Consider the following 10,458-nt stretch of genomic DNA (forward strand, 5'->3'; position numbering starts at 1 on the left):
TGATGCAGGGCGCTCGTGCTTTGATGCTCCACACCATGGGGTGGCAGGTCCTGGCTTCATCCCCCCCATTCCCTACACAGTGAGCTCCTCTTCACAGTATATATTGGCAAGGTGCTAACCCAGTGGAAGTGAGGAACCATCATGGGCCCAGTCACAGTGGGCAGCTGTCCGACAACTAATAGCTTGTTAAAATCAAGAATCTGTAACTAGAATACGACAGGACCAATTTATGACTGATTGTATTTAATTTGAATATATTTGCAATTAAGGGTATTTGGCTAAATTACTTAAATATTAAATTGTTCTTTTCTTTCCTTTCCATTATTAATATGGAATAAACTCACTCACAATATCTGGGCCCCGCGTGGAGGCAGGATGGCAGCAGGGGGGTGATTGGGCGCGTGGGTAACCCAACCAATAAAATCTGTCCGTCTCCCATGCAATCGCGAGTCAATTGGAGCCACTTAACGTGTCTTCCGGGTTTGCTGTCCGAAAGCTGCGCAGCGAGCGGACTGCGCACCCGCATCACAGGCTGTCAGCTGGAGGAGCTCTGTTTGAAGGGGCAGTCCTCCAATGGCTGCTCCTGGATTAAACACCCACACAGCACAATGAAGCGGCACAGGGGAAAGGCTGCTCCTAGATTTAGCGATGCCTCACTCCAGGTGCTACTGGATGGGGTGAGGAGGAGGAGGGATGTCTTCTATCCGGTGGATGGGAGGAAGTGGCCTGCCCCTGTCACCATGAAGGCCTGGCTCGAGGTGGCAGAGGAGGTCACCAGCAGCAGCAACATCTCCCACACCTGGATCCAGTGCAGGAAGCACTTCAATGACCTAACTAGGTCAGCAAAAGTGAGTACACTTACTCATTCTCCTACATTCCGTGTTCCACATCACCACCCCCACAACCCCCCCACAATCCCCCCCATAACTCATTCTGCACTGCCAACACTACTCTATCACATCACTCCCCACACCCACTTAAGCTCATCCTCAACTTCCCTGTACTTCCTCAACACTTCCTCACCTCCCCATTACTCACCCCACCACTACCACTCAATCCAATCCTCATACAATGTCATGGCTCTGTCTCATACTCACCCTCTGATGCACCTCTTTCACGGTCAGCCGCACCCAAACCAATGCATTCATCAGTTGGCCACATCACCAACTCTCACTCACGCGTCTGTACTTTCTCCCCTTAAAGGAGAGCCCAGAATGCACGGGAGAGGGCGAGGACCGGTGGGGGGGGGGGTGCGGGGACCGCAACAAATCGTCATCCTCACAGACACAGAGCAGGAAGTGCTGGAGCTGAGCCGCACCCTCGAGCGCCTGTCCGTCGGGGACACCAAGACTGGCACCCGTCAAACATCTGGTGACATAACTTTAACATTCAGCACACACAATATGAATTGATGTTAACATGCCTTATCATCTTCGACACCTCAATATGCTCATTGCAACATGACACATCTGTGATCATGCTTAATATTGCCTTCTGTTCTCTTACAGAGCCTTCAGCGACCGCTGTGATGGCAGAGGGCGATTCCTCAGAGGACCCGCCGGCCTCTGAGGGGGCACCGTCAGATCTGAGCGAGCCATCCACCAGCGCAGATACTCACACCTTGGTGGGTCCTAGCCCTCAGTTAGTTGGGTTGGCACCTGGTGAGTCACGACACACATGAGCACAAGCAGACACTGGTGGCAGGGGCAGCTGTGGAGAGTCCACGTCAGTGAGTGCACTCCTCTCCAGGCTCTGCTCAGCTGGACACAGATGCTGAACCCTAGGGGGCCATCCTTTAAAAGGAGAATGATCGAGGGGCAGCAGCACATTCGCAAGGTGTTGGAACAGGTGCCGTGTGCACTCTCCGCAATAGCGCAGAGGACGGAGGAGTCCAACTCCTGCATGAGTGGAATGGTGACATAGGTACGGGAGGGAATCTCTGAGATAGTGTCACAGGGACGTGAGCAACTCCCTGAGATTCTGTCACAGGGACGTGAGCGCACCTCTGAGATAGTGTCACGGGTAAGTGCGGGAATGTCTGCGATGGAGGGAAGGCTAGCTTCCATGGAGCTTCAAGCATGGCTCACAAATGAGTCCATTCAGGCCCTGACAGGCAGGTAGATACATTAGCACTGGCCTTACAAGGCTTCACACATGTCCTCCAAACTGTTGTCCAGCAGGGTGGTAGGAGTGGTGTGGGCCTGGCCCAGGTGAGGTATGATGGCGAAAGGGGACATGGAAGGGGGACGCCACTCAAAGCACCCCCACGTCTCACCCGTTTCCCCCCTCTCAACCAGTACCCGCAATGCTGCCTCCTCTCCAGATGGTCGAGTCTGCCCCTGCACAGGTGCAGGTGGAGCAGTCTTTGGAGGGGCCCTCACGGGCACCAAAACCCAGAGGGTGTAGGCCCAAAGCATCTAATCGGTCAGGGCATGAACAAAAGCAACCTGCCACTACCTCTGCTGCAGCCACAGGGGATGAACCACATCAAAGTAGTCGGAAGAGAAAGGCGAAGGTTTTGTGAGCATGAAGGGGATGCACAAGGGTGTTTGACAGTTGTTCATGTTTTTTATTTATATTAGCTTTATGTTGAACTCACATTAAATATTATTATTGTCACCACTACTGCCAGGTCTTGGCCATTCTTGACTGGCTTCTGTAACAGGGCCCTTTCATGAGGTTCACCATGAACGCCCACACTTGATGCCACCCATTGGATCACTCTACAGTGGGTGTCTGTGTAATTGCAGGCCTGTTTTGTGCAGGGAGGGGGAGGTGCTGGTGTGGCCACTGCTCTCTCCAGGTGGTGTGAGGACTGGACTCTTCACACTGTCTGATGTTAGGAGAACCATTCACATATTAGTGACTCCCTGGCTTCACGAGCAGACAGTTGAGCCGCTGCTCTGCCCAGGGCTTGCTCCTGCTCCTGCTCCTGCTCCTCCTCCTCAAAGTGGGTGGCAGATGTGGATGGAGCCTCCTCAAACGGCACCCCTCTTTATTGTTGCCCTCTGTGCTCTTGTGCAGGTGCCTGTGGCACAGCACTGTGTTGTGGAGCTCCACATGGCGGAGGTGGATGCCGTGCCTGGCGAGGCTGGTGATGTTGCTATTCCTGGATGTAGTGGTGAATGCAGCCATGGCGCCCCCCCCCCCATCCTGACGGTGTGAGTTTGAGGGGGTCCGCAAGGTCGTTAAATATGTTTGAACAGCAGAATTTTGAGTGGAAAGTAAGAATTTTCAGTGAAAACACAAAGATCTTGCAGCCGTAACTTTGTCTGAAATACCAGAGTGCCCTGCTGCAATAAGTGACCTTTTCTCCCCATCTGTCAAACAAGCATTTGAATCTCCCACTGGCTGCTGGCTGAAACACATCTGTTGCAACAGGGAGTGTTTCCCACAGCACGGGAAACACACTGAGGATGCTTCAAAATTGCACCCCTGCCAAAATGTCGAGACAATTAAGTACTTGAAGTACTTAAACTACCTCAACAACTGTGTAAATGATCATCCCGTCAGCTTTAATTGCTGGTAGGACTTCCGCATTCGGGGGGCGCACGCGCACCCAGACTCGTCAATGGGGAACCCGGGAGTCTGCAGGTTGAAGCCGGGCTCCGAACCCAAACGGGATTTCCCCGATTTTCGGAGCTCCCAACACACCCACTGCTTCATTGGAAAATCGAGCCCCTGATCTCACTCCAGCTCCTCCCACAGTGACTCCCGCTGATGGAGCGTAACCAGGGGCGGAAACCTGTCTCCAGGTGACATCACAAAGGAGCCAGGAGCCAATCACAAAGCAACCCAAGCCCCTCCCACTCAAGGTATTACAGGGTGACAGTGTCGTAGCCCTGTCTCCAAGCCCTGCCCCCATCTAACAAGGCTCCAGGCACAGAGCAGAGCATCCCAAAATTACTCCTTATGAATCCTGCCTCCCAATCTCCTCATGTGAGGTCCCTCTATTCAATGTAATTCAAGGTTACAGAGATAGGCAGAGATGAGGTCATGAAGAGATGTAAACAAAAGGATGTGAATTTTAAATTTGATGTATTGGTGGAGTTATGAGTGAGTGAAAGCTGGTGCAGGATAGGGTAAGGGCAGCAGAGATTTGGATGAACTGAAGTTTACAGAGGATGAAGGATGGGAGGCCAGTCAGGAGAGCACTGGAATAGTCAAGTTTGGACAAAGGCATGGATGAGGGTTTTGGCAGCAGATGGGCTTATAGAGAGGCGGAGACAAAAATGTTATAAGAACATAAGAAATAGGAGCAGGAGTAGGCCAATCGGCCCCTCGAGCCTGCTCCGCCATTCAATAAGATCATGGCTGATCTGATCCTAACCTCAAATCTAAATTCATGTCCAATTTCCTTCCCGCTCCCCGTAACCCCTAATTCTCTTTACTTCTAGGAAACTGTCTATTTCTGTTTTAAATTTATTTAATGATGTAGCTTCCACAGCTTCCTGGGGCAGCAAATTCCACAGACCTACTACCCTCTGAGTGAAGAAGTTTCTCCTCATCTCAGTTTTGAAAGAGCAGCCCCTTATTCTAAGATTATGCCGCCTCATTCTAGTTTCACCCATCCTTGGGAACATCCTTACCGCATCCACCCGATCAAGCCCCTTCACAATCTTATATGTTTCAATAAGATCGCCTCTCATTCTTCTGAACTCCAATGAGTAGAGTCCCAATCTACTCAACCTCTCCTCATACGTCTGCCCCCTCATCCCCGGGATTAACCGAGTGAACCTTCTTTGTACTGCCTCGAGAGCAAATATGTCTTTTCTTAAGTATGGACACCAAAACTGTATGCAGTATTCCAGGTGCGGTCTCACCAATACCTTATATAACTGCAGCAATACCTCCCTGTTTTTATATTCTATCCCCCTAGCAATAAAAGCCAACATTCCATTGGCCTTCTTGATCACCTGCTGCACCTGCATACTAACTTTTTGATTTTCTTGCACTAGGACCCCCAGATCCCTTTGTACTGCAGTACTTTCCAGTTTCTCGCCATTAAGATAATAACTTGCTCTCTGATTTTTCCTGCCAAAGTGCATAACCTCATATTTTCCAATATTGTATTGCATCTGCCAAATCTCCGCCCACTCACCCAGCCTGTCCATATCCCCTTGTAGGTTTTGTATGTCCTCCTCACTCTCTACTTTCCCTCCCATCTTTGTATTATCTGCAAACTTTGATATGTTACACTTGGTCCCCTCCTCCAAATAGTTAATATAGATTGTAAAGAGTTGGGGACCCAGCACCGACCCCTGCGGAACACCACTGGCTACTGGTTGCCGGTCCGAGAATGAACCATTTATCCCAACTCTCTGCTTCCTGTTCGATAACCAATCCTCCTCCCATGCCAGAATATTACCCCCAATCCAGTGATTCTTTTATGTGGCACCTTGTCGAATGCCTTCTGGAAGTCTAAATACACTACGTCCACTTTATCCCCCCTGTACGTTATGTCCTCAAAGAACTCAAGCAAATTTGTCAGACATGACTTCCCCTTCATAAAGCCATGCTGACTTTGTCCTATTAAATTATGTTTATCCAAATGTTCCGCTACTATCTCCTTAATAATAGACTCCAAAATTTTACCCACCACAGATGTTAGGCTAACTGGCCTATAATTTCCAGCCTTCTGCCTACTACCCTTTTTAAATAACGGTGTTACATTAGCAGTTTTCCAATCTGCCGGGACCTTTGCTGAGTCCAGAGAATTTTGGAAAATTATTACCAAAGCATCCACAATCCCCACTGCCACTTCCCTCAAGACCCGAGGATGTAAGCCATCAGGTCCAGGGGATTTATCCGCCGTGAGTCCCATTAATTTACTGAGTACCAATTCCTTAGTGATTTTAATCGTATTTAGCTCCTCCACCCCTAGAACCCCCTGTTTGTCCAGTGTTGGGATATTCTTAGTGTCCTCTACCGTAAAGACTGAAACAAAATATTTGTTCAGCATTTTTGCCATCTCCATGTTTCCCACCATTAATTTCCTAGTCTCATCCTCTAAGGGACCTACGTTTGCCTTAGCCACCCTTTTTCTTTTTATATAACTGTAGAAACTCTTGTTATCTGTTTTTATATTTTTTGCTAATTTATTTTCATAATCTATCTTCCCTTTCTTAATCAATTCTTTAGTTACTTTTTGCTGTCTTTTGAAGACTTCCCAATCTTCTATCCTCCCACTAAGTTTGGCTACCTTATATGTCCTTGTTTTTAGTCGGATACTATCCTTAATTTCTTTACTTAGCCACGGATGGCTGTCATTTCTTTTACACCCTTTTTTCCTCAGTGGAATTTTTTTTTTGAAAGTTGTAAAATAACTCCTTAAATGAACACCACTGCTCATGTACCGTCTTACCCTTTAATCTATTTTCCCAGTCCACTTTAATCAATTCCGCTCTCATACCATCATAGTCTCCTTTATTCAAGCTCAGTACGCTTGTTTGAGAACCAATCTTCTCACCCTCTAATTGGATATGGAATGTAACCATGTTATGGTCACTCATTCCAAGGGGATCCTTAACTAGGACATTATTAATTAATCCTGGCTCATTACACAGGACCAGGTCCAAGGTTGCTTGCCCCCTTGTCGGATCAGTTACATACTGCTCAAGAAATCCATCCCTAATACACTCAATAAACTCTTCCTCAAGGCTGCCCTGCCCAATTTGATTTGTCCAGTTAATATGATAGTTAAAATCCCCCATAATTATAGCTGTTCCCTTATTACATTTCCCGACTATTTCCTGATTAATACTTCTTCCAGCAGAGTTGCAACTATTAGGAGGCCTATATACTACGCCCACTCGTGTTTTTTTCCCCTTATTATTCCTTATCTCTACCCAAACTGTTTCATTATTCTGATCCTTTGTCCCAATATCATTTCTCTGTATTACAGTGATTCCTTCCTTTATTAACATAGCCACCCCACCTCCCCTTCCTTCCTGCCTGTCCTTCCTGTTTGTTAAATACCTTGGCATATTTAATTCCCAGTCGTTGTCACCCTGCAGCCATGTTTCTGTAATGGCCACTTGATCATACCCGTACGTAGTTATTTGTGCCGTTAACTCGTCCATTTTGTTACGAATGCTACGTGCATTCAGATAAAGAACTTTCAAATATGTTTTGTGACACTTAGTTCCTGCTTTTTCCTTTTTTAACACTTTACTTTTTACTCCATACCTTCTGTCCCTTCCTGACACTCTTTCCTCTCTCTCCCTGCTCAGGTTCCAACCCCCTGCCACTTTAGTTTAAACCCTCCCCAACAGCACTAGCAAACACTCCCCCTAGGACAGCGGTCCCGGCCCTGCCCAGGTGCAGACCGTCCGGTTTGTACTGGTCCCACCTCCCCCAGAACCGGTTCCAATGCCCCAGGAATTTGAATCCCTCCTCCTTGCACCACTCCTCTTGCCACGTATTCATTTGAAATATCCTCCTATTTCTACTCTGACTAGCACATGGCACTGGTAGCAATCCTGAGATTACTACCTTTGAGGTCCTATTTTTTAATTTACCTCCTAACTCCCTATATTCTGCTTTTAGGACCTCATCCCCTTTATTACCTATATCGTTGGTGCCTATGTGCACCACGACAGCTGGCTGTTCGCCCTCCCCCTCCAAAATGTTCTGTAGCCGCTCCGAGACATCCTTGACCCTTGCACCAGGGAGGTAACACACCATCCTGGAGTCTCGGTTGCGGCCGCAGAAACACCTGTCTATTCCCCTTACAATTGAGTCCCCTATCACTATAGCTCTTTTAGTGATGTTGAGGGATAAATATTGGCCAGGACACCGGAGAGTATTCCCCTCCTGTTCTTTGAATATTGCCATGGAATCTTTTAAATGCACCTGAAAGGGCAGATGGGGCCTTGGTTTAATGTGTCATCCGAAAGACAGCATCTCCAACAGTGCAGCACTCCCTCAGTTCTGCACTGGGAATATCAGCCTGGATTATGCGCTCAAGTCCCTGGAGTGGGACTTGAACCCACAATCTTCGAACTCAGAGGTGAGAGTGCTACCAACCGAGGTCAGAGTGGGAGTAGGATGGAAAATTAAAATGGCAAGCAACCGGCAGGTCAGGATCATGTTTGCGGACAGAGCGGAGGTGTTCAACAAAGCAATCACCCAATCTGCGTTTGGTCTCCCCATTGTAGAGGATACCGCATTGTGAGCAGTGAATACAGTATACTAAATTGAAAGAAGTACAAGTAAAGCGCTGATCACCTGGAAGGAGTGTTTGGGACCCATGGACGGTGGGAACAGAGGAGGTGAAAGGGCAGGTGTTACATCTCCTGCGCTCGCATGGGAGGTGCCGAGGAAAGGGGAGCAGATGGAAAAGTGGGCCAAGGTTTTGCAGAGTGAACAGTCCCTTCAGAATGCTGAAAGGGGAGGGGAAGATGTGTTTCGTGGTGGCGTTGAGCTGGAGGTGGTGAAATGGCAGAGAATGATCCATTGAATGTGGAGACTGGTGGGGTGGAAGGTGAGGACAAAGGGGAACCTTATCATGGTTCTGGGAGGGAGGGGAAGGGGTGAGGGCAGAAGTGCGGGAAATAAGACGGACAAGGTCGAGGGCCCCGTCAACCACAGTGAAGGAGAATCCTCAGTTGAGGAAAAACGAAGACATGTCAGAAGCACTGGTGTGAAAGGTGGCATTGTCAGAACAGGTGCGACAGAGAAGGAGAAACTGGGAGAACGGAATAGAGTCCTTACAGGAAGTGGGGTGGGAGAAAACGTAATCGAGGTAGCTGTGGGAGTCGGTGGGCTTATAATAGATATTGGTTGACAGCCTATCCCCAGAAATGGAGATAGAGAAGTCGAGGAAGGGAAGGGAAGAGTCGGAGATGGACCACGTGAGGAGGCGAGGGAAGGGTGGAAATTGGAAGCAAAGTTGATGAAATTTTCCATTTCGGAGCGAGAGCGGGAAGCAGCACCGATACAGTCATTAATGTACCAGAAATAGAGGTGAGGGAGGGGACCTGAGTAGGACTGGAACAAGGTACGTTCCATGTATCCCACAAAAAGGCAGACATAGGTAGGACCCATATGAGTTCCCATAGCGACACTTTTATTTGGAGGAAATGAGTGGAGTCAAAGGAGAAGTTGTTCAACATAAGAACAAATTCAGCCAGGCAGAGGAGGGTGGTGATAGATGGGGACTGGTTGGGCCTTCGTTCAAGGAAGAAGCGGAGGGCCCGCAGGCCGTCCTGGTGGGGGATGGAGATGTAGAGGGACTGGACATCCATGGTGAAAAGGAGACTGTTAGGACCGGGGACCTGAAATGATTAAAGTAGCAGAGGGCTTCTGAAGGGTTGAGGATGTAGGTCGGAAGAGACTGGACAAGGGGAGAAAAAAATAGTCGAGGTGGGAAGAAATATGTTCTGAGAGGCAGGAACAGGCTGAAACCATGGGTCTCCCAGGGCAGCCCTGTTTGTGGATCTTGGGAAGCAGGTAGAAGCAGGCTGTGTGGGGTTGGGGGACTAAAAGATTGGAGACTATGGGGGATGGGGGGGAAGATCTCCAGAGGAGATGAGGTCAATGGCGGTCTGGGAAACGATGGCTTGATGTTCGGTGGTAGGGTCATGGTCCAGGGGGAGTAGGAAGAGATGTCAGAGAGTTGGCGTTCAGCCTCCACAAGGTGGGGGTCTTTAAACCAAACAACAACATTAATATTAATAACTGAGATGAGCAAATTACAAATGTGGTTTAATTGCTCAAATATTTAATTGAAGTGTAAATTTCTTCCAGCATAAACCAAATGAGCACATTTTGGCACTCAAGAAATTCAGGGACAGCAACTTCTTGTTTTTGTTCTATATTTAATTAGGCTCAAGCACTGAAAAAAATGCTGTGAATGGACTCTGTCATCCAAATAGGAATTGCTAGATGAGAAAAGACCACAGTCCACCTAGTTCACCTTCTATCGTCCTGGTAGTAGCATGATACAATGATAATGGAGTTGTTGACTAATTATCGCGATCAACCTCTATCAATTAGTCTACAACAGACCCAGACATGAGGTGAAGGAAACCCCTCCAGCGGTGAAGAGCTTCGGGAATCATAGGTCCAAAGTTCAAATTCACCAGTTCCTCTCAAGCATGCTGCGCTTGTCATATCTCAAGTTACTCGTATAAATGTATCGCAAATAGTTCAGTTTCACATTCTTAAACATTCGTGTATCTGTGATGTGAGGTAATGACATCGTAAATGTTTAAAATGAGGAGACTCACATTTACTGAGTGTAAGTACAGCTTTTTATTACTTTTTTTTAATCAAATGGCGCTGTTTATTTAATTCACATTATGGGCTCAATTTTAACATTCAAAAACGGGTGAGTTGGGTGCGGGGGGGCATTGAAAATTGCCACCATTTCAGACCCGCCTCCAACCCGCCCAGTTCAGGTTTTCACCGGGGCGGGCGACCAACCCACTCCCAAGAGGCGAGTCAGGCCTTAAA

Source organism: Heptranchias perlo, chromosome 26, assembly GCF_035084215.1.
Source record: "Heptranchias perlo isolate sHepPer1 chromosome 26, sHepPer1.hap1, whole genome shotgun sequence".
NCBI lineage: Eukaryota > Metazoa > Chordata > Chondrichthyes > Hexanchiformes > Hexanchidae > Heptranchias > Heptranchias perlo.